Genomic DNA, 13,350 nt, shown 5'->3' on the forward strand with positions numbered 1-13,350 from the left:
ATGGGCTGACTAACTGATTTCCCATTCCTGAGTCATTCTTTGGTGATGGGGAATTGTATTGGTCGTCACCACCCAACCCCCTTCTGTAGCCACATTATTATGGAGTAAACTTGAGGTGATTATAAATTTCTCTACTCGACTGAACAGTACTTCATTAGTGAGTGTCATGAGTCCTGTGGTAACAATTTGTGAAGTCCTTCGAGGTGAAGGGCAAAATCATAAATATTAATTATAGCCATTGTTTTGATGAAAGGAGGATTACGGAGGCACAGAAGCCTCTAGGTCTACCTATTAAACGTACTCCAGCTCTTAAGTTCTTGAATGTAGGGGCTGAATTATATTAGAAAAAAACTCCATAGGTTTCTTCTGTGGTCTGCAGTCTAATAAAAGGCTGACTTTTCATATGACATTATTTTAAAACACCTTCTAAAGCTTTCAGAGTCATTTTCATGAGAAAAAAAAATTCAAGAAAGAAACATTTTAAGCTATTAGTGCTTTTCATCAGGAATGCAGTAATACAGTCAGGTTATTGGTGTAAAGCCCCAGACTTCAGTGTTAAAATGAAACCCATCTACAGGGTGAAATTTTTAAGGAGGTATAAAACACACTTAAGGCTCTTTGAACTAGTTATGAAGAAGAAAAAAAAAACCTTGAATAAACATATTTTTCATATTTTATATGTGTCACTATGGAGAAAAATAATTAGAAAGTTACCGAGTGACTTCATTTAGATCAAAATATTTCTTTCGCGCATTGCTACACTAGCCAAAAAGCCAGGAACTGCTGGGGAAGGTGATGATTATTTACCATCCTGATAAATGTCATCTGTTAAAGTCCCAGTGCTTGGAAAAGAAAAAGGAGGATGTGTCAAGGAGACTTATTTTGAAATAAAGGGGCATGGCAAAGTTCAAAGTGTATCAGTGTGTGATTATGTTTTACTTTGTACATAGACTTGTAAAAAGGTTGGCCCAAAGGCTTGGTTTCTAGTATCATTTTCTTATAAAAGGAAAAATTATGAAATATGGAAAATTATTTTTAAAAATCATATGTCCCAACACCCAGAAAAAAAAAAGCCATCATTATAGTATTTTCTCTATCCACCTATTTTTAACATAGTTAGTTGATGCTATGAATATTGTTTAGTAACTAGATTTTTTTTTCACTTAATATACCAGATTATCTTTGTGTGCTATCCATTTAATTTTTATTGAGAATTATACTTTGGGAAGATCATTTTAATGGCCACACAATTTTGAATTTATGAATACACTATAGTTTGCTTAATCAATATATTTGGTTGTCGTGACAGAAACTGATCTCAAAAATATTATCCAAAAAGGGGAACTTGGTGGCTCTTGATATAGGGAAAGAAGAAGTAGGGTTGGCTTCAGGGTCGCTTGGATCCAATATCAGGACTGTCGTTCCATTTCCGTGCCTTAAGTCTTGGCGTCTTTTGTTGTCACCCACTCTCTGTCCCTTCAGATGGCTTCTTGAATGGAGATGGCCACAGGCAGCTCCAGAGTTCTAATAGGGCAATCCCTGGGAAAGGCTTAGCAATGGAAAGGAGAGGAGCTCTTTCTTCTACTTTCAGCTTGGGAAATCTCTGGAAAAGAAGGATCTAGAAAGGCTCATCTTTGGGTAGTTGCTCATTCCAGGACCAATTTCTAGCAGGTGTTACTCCAATTGCCTTGGCTTTGGTCATGGACCTCCCTATGGTCAGGGGGACAGACAGAGGCAAGAGATTTATAGAACCATTGAAATTGGGAGGAGGCACAGCTTTTCTTTGTCGGGAGTGCAGGATGGCTGGTCCCAGAGGACTGGAAAATATGGTGTTATGTAGTTAAATACAAGCCTTATCCAGTATGTGAACTGTTACCAGTTTATGCAATCAAATGTTTATGTTTATAGCTAAATCTTGAGCAAAAGTTTAGAAGTAAAGTTTAAGTTGGTTTTTGCAGATATCTGTTGCATCTGTTCTAAACAACTTCAGAGGATTAAAACAAAGTATTAGAGTGATGGTAGAGTAAAAACTGAAATATTATAGCTCCCATGCTATTTTATTCCAAACCTTAAAAATGGAATGTTCTAGCTTCTAAGTACTTGGCTGTATCTGCTTTTCCTTTTATTTAATAAATTGGTTTCAATTTCACCAACTCCTATTTCCTGAATTAAGAACTTCCTGCATTAAGAAGTTCATTATCTAAATTACAACTTGCTGTAATCATTCCACATTCAAGCCAGCAAAACTTTAAGTTGTCCTGGGGTCTGAGCAAAACTCCTTTCATCTGTTCTCTCAACGGAATCAGGTTTGCACGTTGATGAAATGTACGGCACATTATTGCTCTCATCTTCCCCTTATTATTAAGTGAAATGTCTTTTATGTAGTGGAAAAGCCTAGGAGGAAATTGGGTGAGTCCAAGAAGCCTAAAAGAGGGGTGCTTTAGGAGAAAAGCTTCCCGTGATGAGTAAGCATTCCTTACTCACCTCTCATGTCCAGAAAGCAACAGGGACCGTAGACCAGCTTCTGCCTCTTGCCACCAGACCTCCCTCGGGCAATTCTTCAAACAGTAGCCATTCAAAAATAATTATCTTGTTTATTTTATTTTGCTGAGGCTTTTTTTGAACTTTTATGTATCTTTAACATATCACTTCATTGTTTATTTAGGCTAGAGTGCCTGTGTATGGCCGTACAGAAGGAAAAACATAATTCATATCTGATTCTGTACATTATCAAGTACGGCACACAAAGATGCCCACTAATGAGTTCATTAAGTGTTAAATAATTAGGTAATTGGTGTCTTAAGTGTTTTGTAGTATGCAGGAATCCTTGATGCATTGTTATATAGACACCTAAGAGTGTTTCAGTGATGTTTGGGGAAATTGGTTGGGATTTTCAGACATACTGGGAATACCTTATTATTCTTCCCATTAAAAATAATGGATTCATAGGGCCTGTCATCCAAAAATAAGCCAACCCACTTTTGGAAAAGGATTAAACTTACTATGCAACATATTTTTCAGGATGGGATAATGAAGCATTCCTTTATGAACTAAATTTTGGATATTATTCTGATTAAACCACAGTGAATGCCTCACAACTAAAATATAGTGCCTAATGGGTGATCCCCCCCACCACCCTTCTTTCCCCTAGAATATAAAATCTAGGAGAATTTAATGACTTCATTTTTGCATAAATTCTTTGAGGGTAAGGTCAGCATGCTATTTACCTTTGCATATGAAGGGGATCAGAATATGCCATCCCCAAAATGCCATGTTGGTATAAGGATTATTTTGAGCTAAAGGCAATTAAGAAACAGCAAACACAGAAGGTGCTCCTGCCCTCCCTCCTTCTGCCTAAAAGCAGGGTATAAATTTCTCTTTTGTAAAGGAAACTTCCCTTTGTAAAGTTAGTCTTCTGTGAGTCTTTTGAGATAATTCTTATCACCTCAGATGACTTGAGACATAACAAATCTTCCTAAACAATCCTTATTTACCATGTACTCCCAATCGTCTTCCTAAAATGTACCCCCATCCCCCTTTTTCTTTGTCTGGTCTCTACATCATCCTTTGTTAAAATGGTATATAAGAACCTGGGTCTCTTTGGGGTTTTCATTTCTTTTCTGTGAAGCCCCATCCCACGATGTACATAGGAAATAAACCTTCTTTCCTATTAATCTGTCTTTTGTCAGTTTAATTCACAGACCCCAGTCACTGAACCTAAGACACTAGAGGAAAGGTTGTTTTTTTTCTTCTCCCCTACACATAGCATACAGTGTGCTACAGCATGTGCTCAATGTATTATTTTTAAAGAGATAAAAATTGTCTTATTTAGTCTATCTTGATACCAATGTCTGCACTATCCTAAATGGAAATCTGGAAATTTTTTTGCTAATTTTATTAAATGAATGGTCAAATTAGATAATTCAGACACTGCAAATGGATTAGGTTTTGATATTTTTTTGCTATATCTGGGTTATTACCTGAAACTACGGATACCCATTGGCAATTCAGGAAAGTAGGCTTTGTTTAAAAATAATGAGGAGATAGAGAGTTACCCCATCCTGGATGAGTAATGAAATGTGTTTGGATTTAGAAAAGCTCATGTTGGTACTTGGGAGAAGTACAGGGCTTAAAAGAGGGGATTCCCAAAAGTCAGAAAAAGTGTGAGAGTAAAACCTGAGATAAGATTTTGGAGGGAAGTTATGATGGGAAGGCGATGGGGAACAGAGTTGGGTGGGGACTTGGAGCTTGATAGAACATGGTGAGTTTAGAGATGGCATGAGGAAGCCATAGGGCAGGGGTAGCTTCTAGGGGCTGACTTGGAGCTCTGTCATCAGAGAAAGAGATAAAGGGGTGGAACTGAGTAGAATCCAAGGAGTCCACAGAGTTGGGATTTTAGTGGCTAGAAGGAAGAGGATTTCAATCAGAATCAAGAGGTGGACCTGGAACAATTTTCCTTCACTCCTCCCCTACGCACCCCCCACCCTGAGGCCATGAGAACCGACAGAACTATTACTCCTTAGGAAGTAGATGTGATGGTGAACCAGAAGTGAGAATTGAACAGGATCCTTCAAATCCTAATCTGTGTCCATCTAGGTCAAGCTCAATAAGCCCAGGTTCCTAGAAATTACCCGATTTGTGTCCTTCGATATTACCTCAGTGATCAGAGTTTACTCTAAGCCAGTGACCGTATGGGTATATTTTGGAGCATACAGGACAGGAGTAGCTATAGGAATAAGAATATTTCAGGAACATGGTTTCTGGAGGGGAAACCCCAATTCTTGAGGTAATAATGGCCTTAACTAAAAGTGGACATTCAGAAGGTCAGGGCTTCCTCACAGAAGCTTTAAGGGCTATAAATACCAGGGGTTCTGTTGTTCAGACATCAAGACTATCAATTCTGAGGTTAAAAAAAAGGCTGAATTTATCTTGTTTAGCAAGGGAGATGGAATATTGGAATACAGTTTACTTAAGGATTGCTTGATCAAGATTTACTTTTCTGAGTGAGTACAGAGGGTTTGTTCTAACAGAAGGGAGAAAACTTTTTATTAGCTCTAACAGGATTGGGGAATAATATGAATTGGCTCTTGTACCAAAGCTGGGCTGCTGTAGCCTACTCAACTTAAAGCTGTTTCATTTTGGTTGTATAATCCCTGATAGGATTTCAAAAATCCCAGTTCCTCAAGGTCTGTGATTTAAACAACAAGGTTTCTTAGGACTATGTCCCTGATGCTCACCAGCAGAAGCAGTTTTGTAGTTTTGGCCACATTCAATCAGGCAAATCAAGAAATAATTTGAATTATGTGGTCTAACTATGTTTATTGGTCACATTAACTGGAAAACATTTGAATCTCTTATTTATTTATCTTGTACTGTAAAGACTCAACCTTCAGCAAAGCCTAATACTCTTTTGTTAGGAGTATTAAGAATGGAGAGTCTAAAGTAGGTTGTGTGTCCCAGGTGTATCAGCCATGGGTTAGGGTGCCTGAACCAAGGGGATTCCAAAGTATGTTAGAACAGTGTGTTCCATTTCATGAACGTTTGTTAAGCGGATGATAATCATATCGTATGTACCATTGCTCAGTGCCCGTATGCCCATCACTTTATGTAATGTCTAAGTCTCAACAATCCTGTAAGAAGGTAAGGGTGTTGCTATTACCATGTTACAAATGAGGAATATGGGGCTTAGGTAACCTGCCCAAGGTCATCCAAGTGGTCAATGACTGAACCAGAAATTTAACAGGGTCTTTCTGATTCTAGATTCTGTGGTCAAACCTCTGGACCTTGCCCCTCCCTCTCTCACTCTCCTTGTGAATCTATTACATGTTAGTGCCAGGATTGCCACGGGTTTATTTTGAGTAGTGCATTTTTGCACAGGACAAATAATTACTAAGAAAATAATCACTATCTGATTTAGGCCTCCATTAGGATACATACCTCATATCTTCAGTTCCTAGAAGAAGTTCATGGGACAAACTCCTTTCAACAGAAATCACCAAGCACTACATCACCATCTATCCTTTAGGTGAGAAGGAATAACACTATTCAGGTTCAACATGTTGCCAAGATGAAATATTGGTAAAAGGTTTCCTTTCATTGTTATTATTCTTTACTCTGACTTGTTCCCTCTCCTTTACCCATATTTTCAAGCCTAATTGTGCTTCTAATCTGGACAAGAATCACCAACTGTAATAATTCATACTAAAGTGTTTGTGACTAAGGGCATCATTCAACATTTTGTCTTCTTTTCGAAGAAAAAAAGAGACAAAAAACAAAAACCAGGGATGACAATGGCTAACACAGAGGAAGCGACTATTAGCCGCAAGATCTTTAGGTACTCATTAGCCATAAGTATCTAACTTTTTTTTTTTTAAGATTTTATTTATTTATTTGACACAGAGAGAGAGGCAGCGAGAGAGGGAACACAAGCAGGGATAGTGGGAGAGGGAGAAGCAGGCTTCCCGCTGAGCAGGGAGCCCAATGCGGGGCTCGATCCCAGGACTCTGGGATCATGACCTGAGCTGAAGGCAGACGCTTAATGACTAAGCCATCCAGGTGCCCCAGTATCTAACTTCTTAACACACTTGATACTGAAGGATGGCAGAATATGCTTTCCCAAAATATGCTGCTTGGGTATATGGGTTATTTTGAGCTAAAGGCACTAAAAAACATATGTGCAAGAAGGGCACTCTGGTCTCCCCTCTTCTTCCAGAAAGCAGGAGATAAAACTCCCCTGGGAAAGATGCCCTCTCAGGACCAGGAGGAAAGGAATATTCTTATCACCAGAGGGGGAGGCTGAGAGAAATCTGTATGAACAGACCTTGTTAAAATAACTCTTATCTTCCTTTAGTCTCTCCATAGGTTTTAGTTACTTTTCCACAATCGCATCTCTTTGTTCAACCTAATATATATGCCCTTAGGTTTTGCTACTTCTTTGCATTTTCATTTCCTTATGAACACTCTTGTGTTCTGTAAAACTTATATTAAACAAATATGCTTTTCTCCTGTCAATCCTTCTTATGTTCATTTAATTCTCAGGCCCAGCCAGAGACTCAAAGAGGGTCGCAGTTAAGTTTCTCTCCCCGTACAGTACCTCCACCTTGCAAAGTGAAGCAGTAGAATCCACTTCCTACCCTCAAGGAGCCTATATTTCAATACAGGAGATGGGCAAGTCAGCCGTATCATGGTGGAAGCATCACTGGAGTCATGTGCGGGTGCGCAGAGCACAGAGGGAGGTGATGGGGGGGAGGGGTGTATGAGGCAGTGTTCCTGGAAGCCATGGCTTCCTCTCGCCCAGCCATTATATTCTGTGAGGTTGACATTATTCAGACTATGAGATGTGCAGGCCAAATGGCTGTCACAGCTTTCACCTGTGTTCGGCAACCTCAGTTCAAGTAGGCTGTTGAATCAGCACCTCCATGTGATCTCTCTGGTGCACAGGAGTGGGGATGAGAGGTGTTACTCTCCTAAATGTCAGGAGAGAGAAGTTTCTAGAGATTCCTGCCAGTCCTAGAGTAAGGATGTAAAGGTAGAGAGTGATTTAAAGAAACTTCCAATAAATTAGGATTGGGGTTTAAGGTGAACCTGCTTCTGGCTTCTCAAGAATCACATGAATGACCCCTACGGAATTTTGGGGAAAAGGAAATGGCTTTTGACAGGTTGTCAGTTCCACTTTTTGTAGGGGACTGTTTTTTGTGGTTCATGCGTACTGAACTGATGGTGTTTATTTTTAATTACTTTGATGGTGTTTCTCTTGATTATTTAGTGGTGGGCTTTTAATTTCTTTGAACATATTTAGAAGGTCTTATTAGGATGTACTTCCTTGCATTTTGCATAGTAAATGCAGAGATCTTAATGATTCAGGGTTCAATCTACGTGTAAGGTGGTGTCATTTTCAGGGCCAGAAGCTGAATCTGCCCAAACCATGTTCTTACTATTCAGAAGTCATTCCTTTGAATGAAGTCTCTCCCCTTACCCTGCCATTTCTTATAAAGGTATGTCTGTCTTATTTGGCCATTACAACATTAGCTCGTTAAGACCTGTAGCTAAATAATATAGGATTATTATTATTATTTTAATTTAAATTTAATTTTTTAAAAGATTTTATTTATTTATTTGACAGAGGGCCGGAGAAAGCACAAGCAGGGGGAGCAGCAGAGGGAAAGGGAGAAGCAGGCTCCCCACTGAGCAGGGAGCCCGACGCAGGATTCGGGACTCAATCCCAGGACCCTGAGATCATGACCTGAGCAGAAATCAAGAGACAGCCACTTAACTGACTGAGCCAGCCAGGAGTTCCCCTCCTCTGCACCCCCCGCCCCCAAACTACTCCTGACATAACTTAGAGCAATGGTTTCCACACTTGGCTGATCAGAACACCAGTAAATTTAGTACAGATTCCCAGGTGTCTATTCTAGAGCTTCTGTATCAATGTCCAGGGTACGGCCGCAAGAATCTGTGTTTTAAAAGCTGTCCAGGTGATGCAGATAGTCTGGGAGCTTTTAGAACCCCTGCCATAAAACGAACAGGGGTTTCAAATTCTCAGTCTTATCTCAGCCTCTCATTGAATGTGCTCCTGTAACGGCTTAAGGTAATAATGACCTTGCTGTCGGCTATTTCCTGTTGATGAACGACCAGTTGGAAGAAGTTGTCTCTAGGATCTTTAAATTCGACTGCCAATAATTACCCCACTCGAGATTCCCCTGCAGTTCAAATCCGTCAAGTCTTCCTCTGCAAGGAACATCGCACTCTGAGGTTGGCTTAATTGCATTCCTTTTACAATTCATCTCTCAAATGCCACAGTTGCTCTAAAACAGAAAAAAAAAAAAAAAACAAACCAAGAGGATCAAAGTGTATGTCTCTGCTGGAACACACCGAAGCAGGAGAGGCTGGGGAGAAGATTTAGCCCTTGGGTGGATTTTGCTGAAATGTTTTATTTGTGCAGCAGTGATTTGTACCAGGTAATGTGAACTGGGTTGCCCTCGGTCTCTTTATAGATTACACCCCATTTCCTTGACCGTGCTGCTAAGTAATTCTTGGGGAATTACCCTCCCTCCAACTTCTCTCTGCTAACAGAGTGATCTGCCACAGACGCTTTCACTTTATGTACTGCCGGGCAGCCGGTGGCCTCAGAAAGCTGCCTGCCTTTCCAATCGTTCGGACTGGAGCTGCAATCCTTCCACCCACCCCTTTCCCGTGAGGTAAAGAGAATGTTCATACCTCAGGTCTTGTTACCAAGCAACAGAGTTCCATTTGCCAATTGCCACCATTTCCTTCTCATAGTATTACAGGCCTTATTATTAACATTTAGTTCGGAGAAATTGCTGTCATTATGTGAAGTAACTTCCTTTAGAGGTTATTCATTAACCTTAGGTATTTTACTGTGTAATTATAATTGCCAAGTGCCGCAGGCTTGGAAAACCTTTGAACTCCTCAAGGTATTAGGGGACGGCAGAAAGGATATTATCTGATTTCTCTTCCTTTTCCAGTTAAGTTTTAATTTTGAAGGTGCCCCATTTCCCCTCCAGAGGTGTCTGCCTTCCTAAAAGTAAACTCTTCCTTCCCATTCTTCCAGATTGCTGACTGTAAACTCAGAAGATAACGATGAAGGAACTTGCTTGTTAGAGCCTTGAGTTCCCCAAATACTGTAGACCGGAGCGAAATTGTACCTCCTTTGTCTTAAGGAAAAATGGTGGGGATACGCAGGAGCCCCGCGTGGTTGGCATACACTCTTGGGCATAAGTGGGGCTCCTTGAAGCCCTCACACAATACCTGAAATTGTGTATTGTGCACAACCCGGTTCTTACACGGCGGAAGAGCCTCAACATGCTGCTCACTCCATGGCTCTAGAAAAGCCATTTTTCACTCCCCAGCTTTGCGGGAGCCAGGTGTGCAGTCCCTCCTATGCCTGTGGTACAGCTGCCCTCCGTTGCCATTGCTTAGACAATGACCCTTCTGATTTGTCCTACTGCGTGGTTGCCAAGCACTTTCGTCCCCACTCAGTACAACTTTAGGTATGCATTTCACATATATTTTCAGGCAAAAAAAAAAAAAAAAAAAAGTAAAAGAATGAAAGAAAAAGAAAGGAAAGTGCACCCCTGCCTCGTAAAACAAAAGTAACTGCCATTTTTCTCCCCCCAAACCCATGTGACTGCAGCACGGGTGCCCTAAAAAAGGAAAACCTGTTTCCCTCCTCCCAGGTTTCTGGTTTCTCCACCCTGTCTCCCCACAGTCCTTTACTCCCTGCACCCAGTTCTTCCGGCCTCCACCCAGACTCCGAGCAGTGGCCCGACATTCCAGGTAACCTGATTCCCCAGACAGCAGAGGCGGGGGCCCGGTGCTGGGAAGGCGCGGCCACGTGACCTTTCCTGCCCGCCAAGGGACATGCATACCTTATTCAGAAAACTAGGGGACAGGTGAGCCCAGAGGACTGTTTTGAATCTGAAATTTAAAAACATATATTTACTAAAAGGGTGCTTGCCTCCGCCTCAGACAGCTTTCTCTTTGATCACTACAAATGAAAAGGCGCGGCTGGCCGTGGGGTTTTTCTGGCGTGAACTGATCTGCAAGACAAAGGCAGCTCCCTGTCGGGGAGGAAAAGGCGGAGCGGGTTTTATGGGAGCTGCGGCACAAGTCTGAACGCGGAGGCTTCGCGCGGGGAGGGCCAGCCGCCCTGGCAGGAGCCCCGAGCTGCAGGTCTTGGCTGGGAAGTGCGTCCCTCCGTCATTTCCCTGGCTCGGCGTCCCTCGCTGGCCCTTGGAAGCTCTCTTCTTTGATCTGTAAAATGGGAGAAAATAGGGGACACTTTGATATTCTTGAAAAGGCTCGGGGATTTGCTGCTTCCTCCCCGAAGAAAGGGCTTGTGGGGAGTTTCTTTGAGAACTGGAAGGAACATGCTGTCACATGTAATAATCTAATGAGCTGGGTCTCCTACTCCAGTGCCCATTAATCAATCAGCCGACTCGGGAAGTGTGTAGCGTGGGTTCTGTGTGCGGCGGGGAAGTAAGGGCAGGGTCTCTGCTTTGAAGGGATTGATGATTTAGCCCACGCGATGGGCTATAGGTGGGTCAAACATGGGAACGTGGTAATACCTGATACTATCGAGTACTTCCGAGTACTTCCTGAGTACTTCCCGTGTGCCAGGCGCCCTGGGGCCCTTCCCTCTGTTCCTCATAACATTCCAGCCTGTAGGCACTCTGTTATCATCCCCATTGTATACACATTTTAGGGAGATCACTTGCCCCAGGTCACCCAGTGTGTGGCCGTCAGGCTGCCCTCGAAGGCCTGTGTGGCGACTCCAGGGGATGAGCCCCATTGGCAGGCAAGCCCCCATCCGCGCAGCATCCTATGACGGTGCGCGGTCAGTTGCCTTCTGCCTCGCCTGACCACTCCCGCCAGCCCGGCACTGCTCCTGCCCTGTCTCTGGAGAGCAGGGAAGCTGCCTTGGGTCACCCCTGTGGAAATTTAAGTCGCTGCTGCCCTTTGGGACCCGACATAAATTTCATTTCATCCCTTCCTCTGTCCATACTCAACAGTCACAACCCAGTGAATTTCTCCTCAGGCAGCATTAACCTTGTGTGTCCGTCTTGTCTGGTCCTCTGTGATTTTATTATCCAGGTGGGGAAGAAATGTTGTTCAGAACAGTTAAATGTACAAAGCAGGCGGATGGAGCAGAACTTCACCTCAGTGAAGTGGTCTCTTAAGTCTTTTCCTCTAACATTTAATGATTTGTTCGCTCTCTGCTTCACACGGAGCAGGGACCTTTCTGAAACCTAGTCAGGGAGAGTCAGGGTTTCATCAGTACCCTGAAGGTACCAACAGTATGGCGTCCTCAACTCAGTCCGCCACTCATGAGATCTAAAGGACCAAACAGAAGATGGTTTTTCACGTAAGCCAACATCTTGATATTTTTTAATAGCTTGAAACACCAACCACCAAGATTTTCTGAGGATCCTGGGGACATACATCTTTTGACCTGGTGTATAATCCCACGTCTCTGGATGCTGGGCGAATTACAGCAGCTCTCTTGGGCATGGGTCTGAATAGGAAATATTCTGGTGTTTGGAAAATCCCAGATTGATGGGAATTAACCGTTGGTTCACTGTTTTTTATGTTCTATCCCTAGATGATAGGATGGAGAAGGCTTGGAAATCCCTGTTTAGTATAATTCTCTCTTCGCTACACCGGAAGCATAGGTATCTGAAGATTTGCTACACTTAGTTTTTCTTTTACTGAACACTTCTATTTGCCTCACTTACTGGTAGAAATAATGGGAAGAGTAGGTGTAGGGAAACCTTGGTTCTAGTTTGGGACCTGCTACTAGCCAGCCTTGGGCCAGTTCATGCTAATTCCCACCCATAGGGCCTCGGTTCCCTCACCTTTAAGAAACCTAAAAGAAAAATTTAGGCTGGGCCAGTGGTTTTCAAATCTGAGCAGCTCTGCTTTTGTCCTTTCTATATTGGAGTCATCAGAGTTTTGTGTAAGACGCTTGTTTAAGAAGTGGAAAGAGAGATTCACTGATAACAACTGTTATAAACCCACTGTTGCAGAGGCCCACTGAGATCTTCAGCTCTAATGTTCTACAGTTCTCTTAAAGGCACTTGGTGATGGCTGTGCTCCTTGGGAATCACAGTTGTTTCATTTGGCTGGATTATAAGTTACATAAAGGAAAGGAAAGGAAGACAAGGCCGGACGTGGAAGTTCAGTCCAGATTTGGGATTGCCATGGATGCTGGGCCAAGGAGCCTGGACGCTGCTTAGTTGGAATTCGGGAGCCATCAGTGGTTTTTGAGAGCAAAATGTTGTCAGTTATGATTTGCGGTGCAGCCGTGAGTAACAGTGACCTGAAAAAGAGTGGCTCAAGCCACTCTAGAAGGAAGCCACTGTACTTCCCTCTATAAAAAGCCTGTGGGGATTGGCACCATAGGGTGGGTGTGCGAGCTCCATGCAGTTATTAGGGGTCCAGGCCCCTGCTAGTTTTCTGCTCTTCTGTTCTAGTGAACAGGCTTTTGTTCTCATAGTTCATTCAGGGTCCAAGCTGGCTGCTGGACTCTACCCACCATGCTTGCCTTGCGGGCTAGAAGGAGGAAGAGGGAACCGTGCCCTGGGGTGCGCATCCCAGCTGAGTCAGCTCACTTTCATCAGCCTTCTCAGCAGTCCCTCACGACCCAGTTTTTTCCATCTCATTGGCCAGAACTTAGTCTCATTGCCACACCTAGTTTTAAGGGAGGCTGGGAAGTGTACAATTTATTCTGGTCAGCAATGTGACGAGCTGCAAGTCAGGCCTCTATTACTAATGGAGAAGAGAAAATGGATATTGGGAGGCAGCTGGTGTGTGGTCTCTGCTACAGAAAAT

At 42.7% G+C, this 13,350-nt stretch overlaps 2 long non-coding RNA genes across 12 annotated transcripts in view; one reads left to right on the forward strand and one right to left on the reverse strand.

The window, feature by feature from the left end:
• LOC148109061 (uncharacterized) overlaps positions 1–13,350 on the forward strand; it is a 229,516-nt gene that overhangs the window by 19,998 nt on the left and 196,168 nt on the right. For 6 of the 9 annotated variants that reach the window (XR_015726485.1, XR_015726487.1, XR_015726483.1 and 3 more), the window contains exon 1: positions 9,324–10,412. The exons of 1 other annotated variant lie outside the window; for it this stretch is intronic. This is a non-coding gene — a long non-coding RNA (uncharacterized LOC148109061). Of the gene's footprint in view, positions 1–8,799; positions 8,958–9,323; positions 10,413–13,350 lie in introns of those variants that run through there. 2 more of the 9 variants (XR_015726484.1, XR_015726482.1) reach the window with 2 other exon arrangements.
• LOC123793303 (uncharacterized) lies at positions 1,273–9,321 on the reverse strand. Of its 3 annotated transcripts, none has more exons than XR_006779891.2 (4): positions 9,217–9,321; positions 8,599–8,804; positions 5,938–6,019; positions 1,273–2,558 (listed from the first exon to the last, which is right to left on the reverse strand). It is a non-coding gene; the product is annotated as an uncharacterized LOC123793303 (long non-coding RNA). The 3 variants fall into 3 exon arrangements; XR_015726490.1 differs by having other exon boundaries at positions 1,273–1,710; positions 2,485–6,019; positions 9,217–9,299; XR_015726489.1 differs by having other exon boundaries at positions 1,273–6,019; positions 9,217–9,318.

The sequence above is a fragment of the Ursus americanus genome, chromosome 13, assembly GCF_024610735.1.
Source record: "Ursus americanus isolate L20-20 chromosome 13, mUrsAme1.1.p, whole genome shotgun sequence".
Lineage (NCBI taxonomy): Eukaryota > Metazoa > Chordata > Mammalia > Carnivora > Ursidae > Ursus > Ursus americanus.